Consider the following 20,410-nt stretch of genomic DNA (forward strand, 5'->3'; position numbering starts at 1 on the left):
ACAACTTCATGCCAATTTAAGTCAGAGCTGCAAATCGATATCGCTGCAACGATTTGTCCTATTGTGATTTACTTTGATGAGCTTTGTCTAAGTTAACGATTATCCTATCATGATTTACACAATGACATATAAAATACCAAAGAGAGGTTGAAAAGAAAATCCACATGAGATGTGCTATCGTGATTTGACTGGTACGTCCTATTGCATTGATTAGTTTTGTAAAAGATAGATGAAATGATATTTTTTAATTTAATTAATGCGCAATACAATTTATTTGCTTTCAGTTTTTACAAACTGGCATTATTTTTTTAAAGTTGGTGGTCTGTGAAACGACTTTCCTTTATATATAAATGACACGTCGCACAAGTTTTGGATGGTGTGGCTTCGCTTTACTTTGTGAACAAGGAACAGATAAATAGACAGTTCCTTTATAAATGACGTGTTCGTGAATCAAACATATAACATGCTTCATCGCAAATGGGGTATCGTTATCGATGAAGGATATGAGGAAGGAGAAGACGACAGCTACACTACCAAAGATGGCGATTCAGGCATATATTGTCTAAACTTTGTGTCAATTTTCTTCAAAATTTGTCTCTTTTATGGCGTTTATGCAATTTATGTTGTGTACTGTATAACAGAATTTCAATATCGTTTCTTGAATATTTTGTTAATGTCAGTGGAACATTCATAAAAGGCGGTGCCCAAAAACTTAGCAAAGAGCTCCAAGATAACATCAAAGAGATGCAAAATGAATACGCAAAAGGGAACACTATCAATAATTTTGTACGTATGAAACCACTATCAGTAATATATTTACGTATGCCATGGTATGTATGTTAACAAGTTCATATTTGTTACAAACAGATTATATTCAATTTCGTCAAGTATATTCAAAGCAACACAACAACCAATACTAGACGCATCGTCAGCCCTTATTTCATGGTATATCGGTTCTATTTTATGTTTGTTTTGTTTTTTTATTTACTCTTGTTCCTTCATGTTTTAACATTACTATTATCATTATTTCGTTCAACAGAGTATTGTTCGTCAATTGCCATACTCCATTGGATTTCAAGATGGACTACCATACTGGGGTAACAATGATCATTGTGGAGACTTTTGGTCAAGTGAAAAGGTAAGTGAACAAACCTTTTGTGCAAGGTTTCATCATAATAGTCCTCACACGATTTGTCCTATCGATTTGCAGATATTGATTCCAACACTCTGGCAAACTGAAGCGCATTGGGTCTTATACGTGATAGATTTAAAAGAAAAACAACTTTGGTGCTACAATTCATTGGAGTTACACAGTGGTATACATCATGACGTTTTGCATTTCGTAAGTTTCCATCTATAAGGATATCATATTTTATTTTTTTATTTACTCTTGTTGCTTCATGTTTTAACATTACTATTATCATTGTTTCGTTCAACAGAGTATTGTCCATCGATTGCCATACTCTATTGGATTTCAAGATGAACTACCATACTGGGGTAACAATGATCATTGTGGAGACTTTTGGTCAAGTGAAAAGGTAAGTGAACAAACCTCTTGTGCAAGATTTCGACGTAACAGTCCTCACAAGATTTATCCTATCGATTTGCAGATATTGATTCCAACACTCTGACAAACTGAAGTGCATTGGGTCTTATACGTGATGGATTTAAAAGAAAAACAACTTTGGTGCTACAATTCATTGGAGTTACACAGGGGTGTATTTCGTGACGTTTTGCATTTCGTAAGTTTCCATCTATAAGGATATCGTATTTTATACGGAGGTCAAGAATTTACTTTCTTCTGCATGAACCACACGTGGGCTTCATCAAAAATGCTTTAGGTGTCGACATTGACGAGTGGATCTTTCGCTCAGTAGAAGATGCTCCTTTACAAAATAATGGGGTCGATTATGACATATTTGTAATGAAGTATATTGAAGCAATATACAATGAACAAGAACCTGATTTCAATGTTGTATGTTGTTTATTATCCTCTATTATTGGGGACTCAATATATATATTGGTGTCACATTACATTTTTTTGCAGGTTGATATGCCTGGATTCCACACAGAACTATGCAGAAAATTGATGGAGTATCTAGTTGCGAAAGAGAATAAAACTCAGCCGACAAGAATACCTAGAAAGCAACAAACGACGCGACCCCCTCAGGAGTAATATGATGTACATCAACTTTATAAGATTTTATGTACTTTACAACCACTCTGTATACAAATTATGTAAATATCTCTAGCTTGAAATAAATAAAATTTCAATTTTACTAAACATGACAAATAAGTTTGATTGTTATATAGTAAAAGCAAATCACTGTTATGTTCGGCCTTTGTAATTGAAAATCGTAAAAGCGTTTATATAAGGCTTAAACAATTTACACAAACATTCATAAATGGTGATCACGATTTGCACAAGCATTGACAGTTTTCTTTAACGTGACTTTCTATAAGCGTATAAATTTATTTTAATCAGTGTATCAAACAAATGTCACTGAACAAATAGTTGTAATGATCGGCCTTCGTAAATTAAAATCGAATAGAGGTTTATATTGTTAGGACAACAAAGCCGTATATGACATTTCCAAAACTAGATTTTGATGATGAACAAGTGAATCAACTGCATTTCAGCTAAGGCAATGAAGAAAGATGACAAAAATTGAAGAATTCAATGAAGAATCTTTGAAGACAAATATGCAAATGTAAATTTTATTAAATGTCTTAGATTCTTGTAAGAGCCTTACTTAGAGTGCATATTTCAATTGCATTTCACCTAAAAAGTCTTTAGAAAAACTTTTCTAAAAGAACCCTTCATGAAAATCGTTTTATAAAACTCTTTACTTAATTTTTCATCTTTATTAGTCGACCAACAGACTCACTAGTCGACCAACTTTCTCGCGCCAATTTCTCAAAGCAAAAATGTCAACTTTCTAAATTAGTCGACTAATCAACTCTTAGTCGACCAGACAGAATGTTTGATTTCTGGAAAAATTTAGCAGGAGTCGACTGAAGATTTTCTCAGTCGACCGGACAGAATGTTTGTTTTCAGAAAAAATTAGCAGGAGTCAACTGAAAGGTTTTTCAGTCTACTGATGGTTTTCATCAGTCGACTAACTTTTCTTTAGTCGACTGAGTTTCAAACTCTAGATTTTAAAATGGCTCTATTAAACATAGTAGTCGACTGACGATAACTGCCAGTCTGCTAATATTTGATTTCAGTCGACTAGCTACTGTTCTAGTCGACTAATAATGTCATTTTCCTGTAACTTTTAAAAGGTGTGTCTTTTCAGTTTTCAAATGAATTGACCATTCAAAAGTGACTATTTTGACACCCCTTCATACCCTCAACGTATAGAATCTTTCAACTATAAATATGAGTGCATTCCATACTCAAAAACATCGAATCCAATCGAATTACATTGAATTACAAAGATCAAATTCTTTGCTTTTCACTTTTATTCATTCAAGTATTTGTTTTCTCACTCACTTGATATTTTCACTCCAGTTTTTCACTCAAATTCTTTTGAGAGATAGTGAATTCGTGAGTTGAGTATTTCAACAACTTTAGAAGCCAAATGCATTTCATGTGCATTTATAAGAAAGACTCGTAGGTTGATTGTAAGTTTGCTTGCTTATATTTTTCTGTAAAAGGAAAGGACTCTTTAGTTTAAAAGAGTCGTTTGCTTTTAGTAGGGTTGTTACTGGAAATGGGATCAGATTTGGTCTGTATGTTCTTGTGGTTACACAAGGTTGATAGTGAAAATCTCAAGCGGGTTTTGCTTGGGGACTGAATGTAGGTCAGGAAGATTGAACCAGGATAAATTCTTGTATTCTTTGTGTGATTGCTTTGCAAATCTCAAAATCATTCAAAATTCCAAAGACGTTATTTAAAAGCACTATTCACCCCCCCTCTAGTGCTCGCTGCATCGATCTTACATCACTTTTATTTGGTATCAGAGCTAAGTTAGCTATATCGTGATTTTACCATCATCTAGTATGGCAACAACATCGTCTTATCAGCACAAAGAAGGATGCTCTTTAGTTCGTCCTCTTCTCTTTGACGAAACAAATTATGGCTATTGGAAAGTAAGAATGATAATATTCTTATAATTTATGGATCTCAAAATTTGGAGAGTTGTTTCAGAAAAGTACCAAGCACCATCAATTGATTTTAGCCTATGGACCGATGAAGCAAAGAAGACTGCTTCACTCAACGCCAAAGCTATGAATGAGCTATATTGTGCCATTGACAAGGTAGAGTTTAAACGCATATTTCAATGTTCTACAACAAATGAAATTTGGCATACTCTTCTCGTTACTCATGAAGGTACGTCAAAGGTAAAGGAATCTAAGATTGCTTCTTTAGTTCATAAATTTGAATTGTTTAAAATGAATCAAAATGAGTATATATCGGACATGGTAACAAGAATGACCGATATTACTAACACTCTAAAATCCCTTGAAAAAGAATATTCGCAAGTGGATTTAGTTAGAAAAATCCTAAGGTATTTAACTCCTGAATGGGAAAGAAAAACCACAGCAATAGAGGAAGCAAATGATTTAAACACCCTTTTTCTTGAAGATTTGGTTGGCAACTTAATGGCATATGAAGTCCAACTTCAAAATAGACAAAAAAAAGAACCCAAGAAAAAATCTCTTGCTTTCAAGGCCACTTCTGACTCTGAAGATTCAAAAGAAGATGAAGATATTGCCTTCATCACTAGGCAATTCAAAAGATTCATCAAAAAAAGAATATTTCAAAGGAAGGTAAAGACAACTGATTATTCCAATCCTAATAAAATCAAGTGCTTTAACTGCAAAAAGGCATGACACATCAAGAAAGATTGTCCTCTTCTCAAAATCAAGCCCGAGGACCAATTCAAGAAGAAAAAGGCATTTCAAGCAAGTTGGGATGAAAGTGATTCCTCCTCCGATGAAGAATCAAATGAAAAAGTCGCCAACATGTGCTTTGTAGTACAAGAAGACTCGATAAGTCAATTTGAGTATGATGATTTATTAGAAGATGATTTATATGCTAAATTTAAGAGTCTAAGTTCTAAAAACAAAGAGTTAAAAACTGAAAATTCAACTCTTGACTCTCAAAACAAAGTGTTACTTCAAGAGATAGAAGATCGCAAGAAGGAAAACTCTTATCAAGCATCTGAGATAAAAGAAATTGGAATTAGAACCAATATCTTGCAAAAAAAATATCAAGTCTGAAAGAAAAATCAAATGATGCTCGGTTCTTTCTATAGTGACCATGTTCACTAATGGACAAGAAAATCTAGAAAGACTTATTGGTTTTCAAAGATGCTCGGTTAATAAAACCGGATTGGGATATAGTTTCTTTTATACTTAAAATAGACCAAATTATGTGGTAAAGAATCAAAGTCAAAATTCTCAATCATTGGTTCAAAGAACTCAATTTTCTAGTCATAATAGAAATGCATCTAATCATGGTACTTATAAAGCTTATAAGCCTAGATATAATTATTCTAGAAATGCTAAATCTTTTTATAGAAATAATATTTACTCTTAAAGAAAACCAAAATCCAAATGGATATGGGTTCCTAAGACTAACGCTCATAGACCCGAAAATAAAAAGGGGTCAAATGCTTTATCTTCCAATTTCGTTGTAGGTACACAAAATGAGCAAATGGATCTTGGACAGCGGTTGTTCCAAACATATGACTGGAAGGCCGAAGTTATTTTTCACCCTCCAAAGTAAGGATGGAAGAACCGTCACCTTTGGTGACAATAACAAGATAAAAGTAATCGGTATTGGTAACATTGGTAATCCAAAATTTTTCTTGATAGAAAATATTCTTTTAGTAGATGGTTTAATGCATAATTTATTATCCATTAGTCAATTATATGATAAAGGTTTTCTCATTTCTTTTGAACATGATTTATGCTTAATTTTTTATTTTCATTCTAAAAAGATCATTTTTAAAGGTAAAAGAAGGAATAATGTATATGAACTTTACCTAGATGAGTTACCCACTTTTAATGAAAAATATCATATCGTTTCAAATAAAAGTCAATGGTTATGGCACAAGAGACTTGGACATGTTAACTTTAAATTAATTTCAAGAATGATCTTGTTAGAGGCCTACCTAGAATACCATATAAAAAGGATCACGTATGTGATGCTTGCCAAATGGGTAAACAAATCAAGAGTTCTTTCAATGAAAAAGATATAATTTCAACAAAGCGTCCTCTTGAACTTTTACATTTAGATCGATTTGGGCCATCTAGAATTCAAAGTTTGAATGGTAGCAAGTATTCTTTTGTTATAGTAGATGATTATTCTCGATTTACTTGGGTGATTTTTCTAAAAAGCAAAAATAATGCTTTTTTTGAATTTTCTAATCTTTGTAGAAGAATTACAAATAAAAAATCTACATCTATTGTTACAATTCGTAGTGATCATGGTGGTGAATTTGAAAATGAATCTTTTCTAAAGTTTTGTGATTTACATGGTATATATCACAACTTTGCTTTTCCTAGAGCGGCTTCATAAAATGGAGTTGTTGAAAGAAAGAATAGAGCTTTGCAAGAATGCGCTAGAACCATGCTTTAAGATAAAAAATTTATAAAAATACTTTTGGGCGAAAGCAATAAACACAACGTGTTATGTTTTAAACTGTATTCTTATTCAACCATTTTTACATAAAATATGTTTTGAATTGTATTATGATAGTATAACAAAGATCTCATATTTCAAAATTTTTGGTAGTAAATGCTTCTTGTTAAATACCAAAGATAATCTTGATAAGTTTAATTCAAAATCAGACGAAGTAATATTTCTTGGATATTCTTCTAGAAACAAAGCTTATCGTGTTTTTAATAAAAGAATATCATGCATTGAAGAATCTTTACATGTTGCATTTGATAAGAATTGTGAGCAGGTTATACCTCTAAGCGAAGAAGAAGAAGTCATACTTAAAGGAGAACCTTTGATAGAGAGCACTTCTCAAGAAAATATTCCTCTTCTACCGGTTTGTAAAGAAGTTTTCAATCATCCACATTAGCATATTATTGGAGAAATAAAGAGTGGTGTCCAAACTAGAAGACAATTGCAATATATTGCAAATATTGCTTTCATATCTAAAATAGAACCAAAGAATATCAATGAGGCTTGTAATGATGAATTTTGGCTTTTAGCCATGTCTGAGGAACTCAACCAATTTACTAGGAATGATGTATGGGATCTAGTTGATACACTAAAGGATCATCCGGTAATTAGAACAAGATGGGTCTTCCAAAATAAGCTGGACGAAAATGGCGAAGTCATTCGAAACAAATCAAGGCTAGTAGCACAAGGCTATAATCAAGAAGAAGGCATAGATTTTGATGAAACCTATGCACTAGTGGCTCGATTAGAGTCAATTCGAATGATGCTTGCTTTTGCTAGCTACATGAATTTTAAGTTATATCAAATTGATGTTAAGAGTGCATTCTTAAATGGATACATCAATGAAGAAGTTTATGTACAACAACCTCCAGGCTTTGAAAATGAGAAATATCCAGAAAAAGACTATAAATTAAAAAGAGCTTTGTACGGACTCAAACAAGCACAAAGATCGTGGTATGAAAGACTGAAATTTTCTAGAACAATCTGGTTTTTCCATTGGTCGGGTAGACTCCACTTTATTTATTAAAAATCTTAATTCAGATATTCTTATTATGCAAATTTATGTTGATGACATAATATTTAGTTCTACTAATGATTCTCTTTGTAAAGAATTTGCTAAAGCTATGCAGGAAGAGTTTGAAATGAGCTTGATGGGCGAATTGAACTACTTCCTTGGACTTTAAATAAAGCAAACTGAAGAAAGAATCTTCATCAACCAAGCTAAGTATACGAAAGAACTTCTTAAAAGATTTGGCATGGACTCATCGAAATTAAGAAGAAATCCTATGAGTACAACTACCTCTCTTGACAAAGATGAAAATGATAAAACTGTAGATACTAAGCTCTACAGTGGTATGATTGAATCTCTATTATATTTAACTGCTAGTCGACCTGATATAATGTTTAGTGTTTGTATGTGCGCTAGATTTTAAGCTAATTCGAAGGAATCTCACTTAATTACAGTAAAATGAATTCTTCGATACTTGAAAGATACTTCAGATTTTGGTTTATTTTACCCGAAATCATCTTCCTTTGATTTAGTTTCATATAGTGATGCAAATTTTGCTGGAAGCAAATTTGATCGCAAGAGTACTAGTAGAACTTGTCACTTCTTAGGACATTCCTTAGTCTCTTGGTTTAGTAAAAAGCAAAATTTAGTGTCACTCTCGACAACTGAAGCATAATATATAGCGGCTAGTTTAGCATGTTCACAAGTTCTATGGATGAAACAAAACTTAAAAGATTTTGGTTTGAATTACTCCACAACAACCATTTATTGTGATAACACTAGTGCTATAAATTTCTCAAAAAAACTTATTCAGCATTCAAGAACTAAGCATATTGAAGTAAGACATCATTTCTTATGAGATCGTGTGTTAAAAGGAGATATTTCATTAAACTTTATGCCCACTAATGCAAAACATGCCGATATCCTCACTAAACTACTTAAAAATGAAGGTTTTATGAGAATTAGGAGAGAGCTAGGCATTTGCTCATTTTTAGATTTATAAATTTATTTTAAACGCTTTGTTTTTGAAAATCTCAAAATCAAAATTTTTATTCGACCACTGAAAATTGATTAGTCGACTGATGGTTATTTTTTTTAAATTTTAAATTGAAAGGACCCGATACCCTTGGTTTTGTTTAAACGGGCAGTTGTTATTTTTTTTTTTCACGTCCGTGTGTTTTCCTCTCTTCAGAAGCCGAACACACTCCCTCTTCTCTGTCATTCCTGTCCATCTTCCACAAACCCTAAGAGACTTAAATCTCTTATCGGTCGCACTCCTCCTCCTCGCCGGAACCTTCTTGCCACGATAGAGTACTTCTACAACAGCTCACATCTGCGGCACCGTACAACCATTTCTCTGCACCAACAACATTTGTTATCATTCACGTGTTGAATGACATCTTTTGCAACATTGGAGAGTCGTCTTCCACAATGTCTCCTCCCTGTTCCTCACTGCTTTTTTTGGCCACTAACAAATACCGTGATCGTGGATGACCTACTGTCTATCGTATCCTCCCCGACGATCAATGGAGCATCGTCCGCATCGCATGAAGGCCACTCTAGTCTACTTCGACAGAAAGCTACCGTCTTCCACTCACCAGAATTTTCTTGCCTCATCGGACATCTTCACTGCCTCGTCGGAAGCCATCCTCAACAGTGTCTCAACCTCATCGATCAACCACTCCCTGCAACATCGCCTCTCTTCGACAGGTTCATCTTCTCTTCCAACCATGCCTCATCAGAAAATAGCCTCCGCACAAGGTTCCCCTTTATCTACACCATAAGCACGTCATGGATTTTCTCTTAAACTACTTAGAAATCCCCTTTTATACGATACTTGTGGATCGATTTCTGCACTCCCTATATTACCTGGTCGAAATATTTTGTTTCACCTATTTTCTCGCTACAATATCAAAGAACTATTCACAGGCATTTCACATCTTTTTGATGCCGGTTCCAACCAATTTCATTATCCTTTATTGATCCATTTGTTTTACACTAATTTACAAATTGATCATGAAACTGGATTTCTTTTCTCTCTTGTTCACGATGTTGAAATTAAGTTTGATTCTAAACTTCTTGGACAAATCCTAGATATTTCACCTTCAGAAACTCTTTTCAATACTATTGAACTTAATGATGAAAGAATTTTTTAACAAATTCTTCTTCCCGGTATGCCTCATTGTCCTCCCTTCAAGAATACCAATCTTCAAACTCACGCTCGCATTACTGGATGAATTCTTGCCCACAATGTCCTACCTAAAACTGGATCTTTTGATTACTATTTCACAGATCTCTCTACGGCTCTATACATCTTATTTGAAAATATTTCTGTAAATTGGGCCAACGTGTATTTTACTATGTTGTGGAAACAAAAACCCTTTCTTCCGTATGGATGTCTTCTTACCAATATTTTCAAATATTTCAAAGTATCCCTAACCAATAAAAAATCTATTAAACAAAAGGAAATCTTTGATGAAATTGTTTTTAAGCGAATGAAACTCACTTATCTACCTCTTGCACCATTTGGATCTCCTACATCCTCTGAACCATCACCATCTCCTATGACTCCCCCATCTCAAGTAAAATGAAAGAAAGTCACTATTGATCAAGATCATGATGAAGTTTTGCAACAAATAGAAGCTTTGGAGCTACATCAACACACTTTTCGTGAGGATGTGACTCAACAACTTTCGCCAATTCAGAATGATATTGCTGAACTCAAAGAGATGATCAAGCAATACTTCTCTTGAACTTTGTTTATTGTTATTGCTTTGATAAAACAACATTTCTTTTCCTAAACTTTTATAATTTTTGGGTTGTAATATTTTGAACTCGAATTTGCACTTACTCCTTTTGATTATGACAAAGGGGGAGAAAAAGACAAACATGGAAATTGCATGAGAAAGCATTGAAAATGACATAAGAACTTGATACCAATTTTATGAAAAAGAAATAGAAATGCATGAAGTAATGATGAAAATGCAAAACAATCAATATGTGATATATATGCTTTGATTGTGCTAACTTCTTATGTTTTGCAACATATTGATAGGGGGAGTAAAATCTCCATCTATGCATTTAAATGCTCCATCTTTGACAATTTGTCATCATAAAAAGGAGGAGATTGTTACGACAATGAAGCCGTATATGAAATTTCTAGAACTAGATTTTGATGATGAACAAGTGAATCAACTATATTCCAGCTAAGGCAATGAAGATAGATGACAAGAATTGAAGAATTCAAGGAAGAATCTTTGAAGACAAATGTGTAAATGTAAATTTTATTAAATGTCTTAGATTATTGTAAGAGCCTTACTTAGAGTGCATATTTCAATTGCATTTCACCTAAAAAGTCTTTAGAAAAAACTTTTCTAAAAGAACCTTTCATGAAAATCATTTTAGAAAACTCTTTACTTAATTTTTCATGTTTATTAGTCGACCAACTTTCTCGCGCCAATTTCTCAAAGCAAAAATGTCAACTTTCTGAATTAGTCAACTAATCGACTCTTAGTCGACTGGACAAAATGTTTAATTTCTGGAAAAATTTAGCAGTAGTCAATTGAAGGTTTTCTTAGTCGACTGGACAGAATGTTTGTTTTCAAAAAAATTTAGCAGGAGTCGATTGAAAGGTTTTTCAGTCTACTGATGTTTTTCATCAATCGACTAACTTTTCTTTAGTCGACTGAGTTTCAAACTCTAGATTTTAAAATGGATTTGTTAAACACAGTAGTCGACTGACGATAACTGTCAGTCTGCTAATATTTGATTTCAGTCGACTAACTGCTGTTCTAGTCGACTAATATTGTCATTTTCCTATAACTTTTAAAAGGTGTGTCTTTTCATTTTTCAAATGAATTGACCATTCAAAAGTGACCGTTTTGACACCCCTTCATACCCTCATTGTATGAAATCTTTCAACTATAAATATGAGTGCATTCCACACTCAAAAACATCGAATCCAATCGAATTACAAAGATCAAATTCTTTGCTTTTCACTCCTATTCATTCAAGTATTTGTTTTCTCACTCACTTGATATTTTCACTCCAGTTTTTCACTCAAATTCTTTTGAGAGATAGTGAATTCGTGAGTTGAGTATTTCAACAACCTCAGAAGCCAATTGCATTTCATGTGCATTTATAAGAAAGGCTCATAGGTTGATTATAAGTTTGCTTACTTATATTTTTCTATAAAAGGAAATGACTCCTTAGTTTAAAAGAGTTGTTTGCTTTCAGTAGGGTTGTTACTGAAAGTGAGACCGAATTTGGTTTATATGTTCTTGTGGTTACACAAGGTTGATAGTGAAAATTTTAAGTGGGTTTTGCTTGGGGATTGGATGTAGGTCAGGAAGATCGAACCAGGATAAATTCTTGTGTTCTTTGTCTGATTGCTTTGCGAATCTCAAAATCCTTCAAAATTCCAAAGACGTTATTAAAAAGCACTATTCACACCCCTATAGTGCTCATTGCCTCGATCCTATAGCACTTTCATATATAAGGATTAAATGATTTGCACAAACATTCATAAACGGCGATCATGATTTGCACAAGCATTGACAGTTTTCTTTAACATGACTTTCTATAAGTATATAAATCTATTTTAATCAGTATAGCACATAAATGTGTAAATCAACATAGACGTCATTGTGTAAATCGTTAAACCATTGTGTTTTACACAATGAAGTTTGTCTTTAAGACAATGAGTTTTTTCTAAGTGAACCATAAGTACCATCGTGATTTACACAATGGCGTATGAAGGCTACGTGCTATAGCGATTTACTTTTACGGGCAATGTCTTTGTCAATGAAATTTCCTAATCACTTTTACGGGCGATTGGGGTTGAGGGTTTAAGGATTTTGGGTTTTACTTCAACGATACAAAATAAGTTAAATTCTTAAATACAAATCGATGTCATTTGCAAATACAAACAAAGACATATCGTTCAAGCCGTAACTTCGTAACTACAAATCCACATGATTTACAACCAAATTTATATAGAAAAAATATTTGTATGCTACAATATCTGTGGGAGAACAATTCCGTCGAACGCATATCTATCTTTTAGAGACTCAAATTTTTACATAAGAGATCACCAAAATTTCCATATTGTTCATTGTCACGTCCTTCTATGCTGAGGATACATCCTCTGCAAGCAAATGAGCTCGTTAGTAATGGCAGCTCACTACACCATTTTCCTCGGATAGAGGCCGATTCTTAGAGACTCCAACATTGGTGCGCTCTTAATAATAAGCTTCAGAGGTCAGAAACCGAGGGGCTACATGATAGATCGCTCACCCAACATATTTGTCATGAAGTATATTGAAGATTAGGTAGATACTTTTCCAACTGTGAAGTATGCTTTACGAACAATGTAGGGTCTGGCAGTAGGAATAGATCAAATAGATGGACATCTGCATCACCCCCCCTGTCTATCAAGCACAAGTAGAAGGAACACAGAAGAACAAAGATGAAAGAAAAATACAAGGAAGAAGAAAAAGGCAGATGAGAAAAAAGAAGAAGAAGAAGAAGAAGCTGCGCTGCTGCAGGAAAGAAAGAGGAAGAGAGGTTAAATAGATTAGGGTTTAAGACCTGGACAACGGGTCAGGTCGGGCGAGGTAGGGTTTTATATATATATCTATATTAAGGTTTTACATTTTGCAAGGTTTTACGCACGTGTACAAGCATTGACATGATGTGTTGTCTTGGTAAAGTACAAATCCAATTAACAGTTGCAAAACGTTATGAGTAAACCGCTATATTACATATTGATATCATTCACATAGACAAACAAAGACATATCTGTTTTTTTGTATACAATTAGACATCCCGTTAATTACCTACTGGTGATGATATCTGTTTTGTTGTTGATGATGGTCATGTGTTTTATCTAAGCCAAACCATTGTGGTTAGGTAAAAAAGACTAGGTTTTTTAGTAAATGATTACGGTTGTAAATGACGTTGATTTGTAGTTTTAAAGTTATCGATTGTAAAGTTATCGATTGTAAATGACATCGGTTGTAAACCATTCCCGTTAATTATCCAGGGCTGGAAAATCAAATTGTATTTATGAAGTTACCGCGACAATGATATATCTTTGTTAGTCTTTGTGAACGAAATCGATTTGTATTTCTAAAGTTACATCGATTTGTATCATTGAATTATTCGTGATTTGTTCTTTACTAAGTCTATACATCGTGTGGCTTTGTTTGTGAACGAATTATTCTCGGATAATATCGGATGTTGTAGAGGCCCTCCCATACAATATGGATGATATAGTTTATATATAACGATTTGTATATGTGAAGGCTAGATGAGAAAACGATTTTCACTAATTGTATAAACACTGAGTTCACATACAATTCCTGATTTTCACGTTTTTCACTAACTACGATTTATACATGTAAATGATACATATTACAAGGATTTATACATGTAAAAGATACATTATTAAACATAGTTCTATTTTTAATACATGTGAAAGATACAATTCTATTTTTGTGGCTCACGATTCATGAAAATGGTTTCATCCAAAAACTCTTTCTTAATAAGACTATTCAGTGTATAAGCATATTCACCTCCTATTTTTGTTAAACTATTAACAAATCCGACAATGTAGAAATTGGGTCATGCAAAGAGGCATGACAACTAACTTTATAGTAAGACTTAAACAGAATTCACATGCGATTTATGTGTTCCATAGCTCACTTTCAAATTCATCTAAGTCTGTCATGAAATAGAACAATATAAGACACTATATTAAGTTTCACAAGAAATGCAAACATCCTCCCAACATTGATTACATACCAAAAGACTTGTAAAACTGAAGCTATCGTTCCAGAAAAACTGGTCGGGAGGATTGAAGGTTACAACATTGGAAATTATGTCCATAAAGTATTATTGCATGTTGGAAATTACACAAGTTAGATAGTACTTCACGTAATGTAATTTACATGAGAAGCAATATAATGTCTTACATACATGTTCATGCGAAGGGCTTGGTTGCTTTTGTTTAGAGGTTGATTGTTTCTTAGACCTTTTCTTGTGAACCAATTCTAGTCCACCCTTTGTCCTCTGACGACTGTGATCAAAGGCAGGTTTTCTTTTGATACCCTTCGCTAGGTAAATTTTTCTATCATAATCTACAATGTTCACTCCTGACTTGTTGAAGATGATGTTTACGCTTCGGTGCAACTTATCAGGAGTGTCAAGGAAAGCATGATTTTCACCTCCGTTGTTCGCTGCCATTTTCTTCGACTGATCTTCATGAGCTGCAACAGACAGATAGTGAATTAACTGCACATTTTCAAGTAACTCCCTTGACGCTTTTCTCCTGCATACATAGGCTTCTTCACTTTTCGATGCCAAATCTACAACATGCATAAATGACCTACACAATTGTTGGTAACGGGAGGATGTGTGGCACTTCTCATCAATACCAGATTGATTGACATTATCTGTATCTAGCAGTTCAATCTTTGCTTGTCTCCTCCATCTTCGCATTAAATATGACTCATGTATTTCTCGTATCTTCTCTTCATTAAGTGTCTTTAATGCATGACGACATAAAATACTTTTGAATCCATACTTTTTGCACATACATTCAACTATTTTGTTGTCAACATTATACGTGACATGTGCTTCTTGCCTTTTATGATGCTCTTCGCCCTCCCATATAATATGGTATTTATGCATATTCTAGGTTTGCATGCATCCTTTTATGTTGCAATTCATGACCTATATAACCTCCTTCTTAATCCATTCAAATACAGTTAGTGTATACCGATCTGCAGGTCGCATCAATATTTTCATGACCAAAGTCACAGGGCGTGTATTGAAGCATTTCACATCTTGTTTAAGCTCATTCTTTCTAAGACCGTCTACAAATAATTCATATTTTTTCATGAAGTGAAACATTGTTAAACATGAATACAAAGTTTTCTTTAGTGTGGCATGCATAGATTCTGCTCTTTGTGTGCTTATCATACCTGCACAAAAGTATTGTCTTTCATATGCCATTGCCTACTTCTCTTTTTCTGCATATAAATTTTGTAACCATAGACAGTCTTCAAGGTCGTATATCTGAATCATTTCCTGCCAATGAGATATAAAGGTGATCTCGTCTATGCTTTCAAGTATACACCTAGTAAACTTTTTGCCAAACCCTGTCTTCTGATTAAATATGTGTCTTATGTTCTTTGTTGTATTTTGAAAGATATGCCACAAACATAGGCGATGATATGCATCTGGCCACACATGTGACACTACAACCATGATTGCGTGATCACCATCTGTAAGTACAACTTCAAGTTGCTTTCCATTCATTGCCTGTGTAAATACTCTGAACAACCACTCAAAGCTTTCCTTGGTCTGGTTGTACAAAAAAACGCCGCCTAATATACAACTCTGTGAGTGATGGTTCACTCCGACAAACTGCGTAAATGGCCACTGTTCAGTATTAATCTTTACTGTTGTATAAAAAACAAGCATATCATTGAAGCATTCATAATCTACTCTTAACTTTGAATCTGCCCAAAACATGTTCACATCATATCCATCTTCATCTAATTGCATTGCACTAAAGAAACCAGGGTCAATGCTTGATTTTTTCTGTAAGTAATCAACCAAAGAACATATTTCTCCATTCTTCATATTATCTGTCCTCTTCCTTCTCAAGTGGTTTCTTGGATCCATAGGTGTGAATGACACATTCTCGTGATCACCATCTATGTGCGTGAACAAATTATGTCTTTCTTGGTGCAATGCAGGCGTTATCAGCCATTTCAATAATTGCAACATGCGCTTCAGTTATTTTATGATGTGACCTTAACATAAGACTCATATGTGAAGCTGTTAATTCATGGTTATGATCACTGATTAAAGTACGAACTACATATTTTCCATTTGGAAGTCTTCTTAACATCATTCTCGCTGGACATTTACATCTTGATTCTGGCATGCTCCTTGTTGGATTTTCACTTGACTTTTTTCAACCTTCCTTAGAACAAACATATGTCTTTCTCACCATGACACCCTGTGCATTTTTTGACCAAGAATGCCTTCTAACATTGAAGCCAAATTTTAAGGCATAATCATTGTAAAATTTATATGCATCATCCTCATTATTAAACTACATTTCTTCTACGAAAACAGAGTCAGGTGTACTATCATGTACATTCCCAGTGACTGCACCTTTATCAAGTGTATGTCACGATCGTCTACCTCATTATCGAATTGCATTTCTTCAGCTGGAACATTCAAGTCAAGAGTGAATCCAATGCTTGCACCCTTGTTATCATGTGCATCATTAGTGCACATGTTTACTTCTTCAGATTCGTTATTAGTACAGATATTCCCTTCTCCATATCTTTCAAATGATTGAGATAAATCATCTTCATTACAACCAGATGATAAGCTCACCACTGTTATAAGCAAGATATCAATTTGCGTTAGTAAGCACATACATTTACTATGATTTATTCAAGATGCATATAACAACGGATACCGATAAGGTTAAGCAAGTCAAAGAAATGATTGAATGAATCACAGTATAAAAGCAACGACGATTTGTTATTTGCTTATACTATGCATCGACTTGTTACTTACCATGCTAATAAAAGAAACAAATTGTCGTATATGTGTGGTGACGATAGCGATTTAATTATATCTACGATGTTGTGAAGTGATTTTAATAGAAATCGCTAAATGAGCAGCGATTTGAATACAAAAATCTACACCGCAAGCGCATAACAATGTATTTATACACACACACGTTTTAAAAGTCTTTCTACAAATATCTTACAAATCGATATTAGAAAACACATAATATCTTACAAATTGATATACATATCGCATAATATATTATAAATTGATACGACAATTCAGCATAATCGCTTACAAATCGATATTAACAAACAAAACAATATCTCATAAATTGGTATTATGTTACTACAACCGCGATTTGCGATACATTGCATATACTGAGTGAATAGAGGATACCGGATGGGGTAGAGGCCCTTCCTCGCATCTGTAAACAGGCATTCTTGTCAACATGTCCTAGCGTCTTACAAATATCGTTAAGTTTCTAACCATCGAAAGGATAAGATCCACCTGCAATAACAAAACAATGCTTTAATGGCACTCACGATGACATATGTTCTTCAACAATAGCATGATGACATGGAAAGGTACTCACGACGCCTTAATGACACTTGTTAGAATGTTTGTGTGTCATTGCTTTCTTACATAATGCCTAACGACAACGAAAAATAAGAGAAGACTATGAAAAGAGATGGTCGACAAATGCCCTATGACACCCACCATTGACAAACTGTTAGCAGGTGGTGGGTAGTGATTGCTGCCATCCAAGATGGACGATAGAAGGGGATGAAGATGGTGGAAGTGGACAGGGGTCAGGCGACTCGTTAGTCGATGGCCAGTCATTGCTGGTGGTAGTGGGTGTGACCTGTAGCTACCCCTCTCACCCTTGTGGGTGCCTGCTGGATAACAATGTCTGCGAGAGCTGGGTCGGTGGGGTGAGTGAGCCAGATCTTGTCACTTCACAACATCGACGCCTTCAAGAGAAGCTCCTTGGCACACCCATGAGAGTAGTGGTAGAGAAGCTCCACCACCACCTTCCTCTCAAGTTTTCAATAATTTTTATTTTATTTTTCTCATGTTAAAACAAGTGAGTTTTTTTCATTTAAAAAAGTTATTATATCAAAACTTCTCATAGGCAAATTTTTTTAAGATTTTTTCTCTCTTCCAAATGTGCCCTTAGTGTATTTGGTAGTCAAGCAACATATTTGGAAGAACCGATGGGTCCCACATAGAAAATAGCAACACAAACAAGTAATGCTTGGAGGTGGAGTTGAATTTATTTTAAAAACTTCTATTATGGACTAAATGAGAAAATTTGTGTTGCTAAAATGAGAATTTTATGCTTTGTGCATGTTTGGAAAGAATAAAAACTCTCATAGGAAAAAAAAATTGTGTATGAGAAGTTTTGATATGATATTTTTTCTAAAATGAATTTTTTTCACTTATTTGGGTAGCATGAGAAAAATAAAATAGAAAATCTTAAAAAAATGAGAGAGAAGAGTGAAGCTTCTTCGGCATAGTTTTCTAGGAAGTGGATGATGGAGGGTGGTGCTGAAAAATCATCATGGGGTGGTAGTGGTGAAGTTTCTTCGACGCTGCTTTTCGAGATGTGTGTGATTGATGGTGGGGAGAATGGTTTTCCGAGAGGTGGGTGGTGGTGAGATAGATGGTAGTGATGGTGGTGGTGAAAAATTATCGTGGGAGTGGTAGTGCTGAAGCTTCTTCAATGCCATTTTTTGAGAGGTGGATGATGGTAAGTGATAGTGGTAGTGGTGAGATGAATGGTGGTGATGGATATTGAAAAATCATTGTGGGGAGGGTGGTTTTTTGAGAGGTACGTGATAGTGGTTGGTGGTGGTGGTGAGATAGATGGTGGTGATTGTGGTAGTGAGATGGATGGTGGTGGTGGTGGTGAGATATGATGAGATAGGAGGTGGCGTGTGGACCTCACCATTTTCTCTTGGTAGTAAACATTCCTCCACCTCTCTCTATGAAGAAATGTTTCCTATAAAAAAGTATACTTTTTAGAAAAACTTTTTCAGGAAGAAATTTTTTCTTGTTTAGAAGGGTAAGAAAAATCATATAATTTTTTATTTTGTATCACTTTTCCTACATCTCTCTCACATCCAAATGTACCATTTGTAAATCTTTCAAAGGTAATGCAAGCACAAATTTACATGGTAGTTTTCATATATAAATATGTGCTACATTGAAACCATTATTTTTCAGCATACTCGGGTTAAATTTTGTGATAAAACTTGATGTTTATGGTCTATGGTTCTGTCACAGATAGGGGTACAACCATACGTGCAACTTGAGCTGGATATACAAGTTTTTTTTTTTTAAATAGGACATGACACTGATTTTTTGAATTTTGTATTGAATAAAAACTAATTTTGATATTTTAATATAGACAAGTATTTTATTGAAATATTATAAAAAATATCCAAAAGTTTTAGAGTTATGTCAAAATGTATTCAAGTTTATATATATTGAGGCATCTCATAATTAACATGTCTGACTTGTGTCACCCATGACACACCCCAAAAGTGGTGTCAGTGTGACATGGCTGCAATCTAAGTATTATATAATCAAGTTTCAACATATCTTAATCCACTTTATAATGCTATGGTTTTTTTTTAACAACACTTTATAATGTTATGTTAAAGCATCTTAAGTTGTTGATTCCAAAATGATCAGTATATATATAGGTCATCGAAAGGATGAAACACATTACAAGAAATGTGGCGCCTCAAAATTTTGAAGGATTTTTTTTTTAAACACAACAGAATAGTATAATTGAAAATCAATGCAACTTTGGGTGGGTTACAATAACATAACTACTCATGCTAATGGGTTTAAAGAACTTAATTAAAGAAATTAATTAAAATCAATAATTAAATTCAGAGTTTATATGTCTTAACAAAATCTAACTTAATTAAAAACATAAAAAAAAGTTGAATTCCCTAAAAAAGTAGAATGATGATGATCTGTCTGACACCACCAAGCAACCTGCCATAACACCAGCTCATGCATTATATGAAAAATATTAAAGTAGGGGGCATTAATCTACAGCCTTAGTATGATACACCAAAACAGATAAATATGGATATAATCAAAACACAAATGATAAGCATTGATGCATTTTCAAATAAACA

The sequence above is a fragment of the Nuphar pumila genome, chromosome 12 (assembly GCF_984573655.1).
Source record: "Nuphar pumila chromosome 12, dmNupPumi1.hap1.1, whole genome shotgun sequence".
NCBI classification, from domain to species: domain Eukaryota; kingdom Viridiplantae; phylum Streptophyta; class Magnoliopsida; order Nymphaeales; family Nymphaeaceae; genus Nuphar; species Nuphar pumila.